The sequence below is a fragment of the Geospiza fortis genome, unplaced genomic scaffold (assembly GCF_000277835.1).
Source record: "Geospiza fortis unplaced genomic scaffold, GeoFor_1.0 scaffold241, whole genome shotgun sequence".
In the NCBI taxonomy this organism is placed as follows: Eukaryota; Metazoa; Chordata; class Aves; order Passeriformes; family Thraupidae; genus Geospiza; species Geospiza fortis.
Window position 1 is genome coordinate 1 of NW_005054491.1, and position 577 is coordinate 577.

A 577-nucleotide genomic window follows, 5' to 3' on the forward strand; every position below is an offset into this window, starting at 1 on the left:
TCATCATCATCATCATCAATTTCTTCTCTCCAAAATGAGTGCTGGGAACACAATCCCCATCTTTAGGACTGGGTGCTGCTGAGACAGGTGGTAATGTTTGTGTAGTTGGATGAATCTTTAAAATCCAAGCCAGATACCTCCGTGCTGTGAGTAAAAGCAATGTGATCTCGTAAATATCCAGCTTAACACTGAGTGAATTTACAGTGGTGAAAGTGAAGTGCACAGCCCTGTGGTGCCACTGTCAGTAGTGGTGGAAGCTGCAGTGTAGTCAAGGCAATCAGGCTCTTTAACCCTCACGTTTTAACCCTCCTGTATGTTAAAACTGAGTTTTATGAAAGCCATTCCATTTCTTGGAACAGATTGTCTCTGGTTGTGTCCTCCCCTTGATGTCTTTGAAAGTGGCTGACAATTGCAAAGCAATTCAAAGGGAGTGATGCTGACACATGTGGACAGCAAATGCTCCAGAGAACTCCTAGGTATGGCTGGATCCAGCAATCCAAACAGATCCCTTGAATGTTTGTTTTGAGAATTATTTAAGTCCCAAAAGAGGCCAGGTCCTTTTTAGAGCAAAACAGTT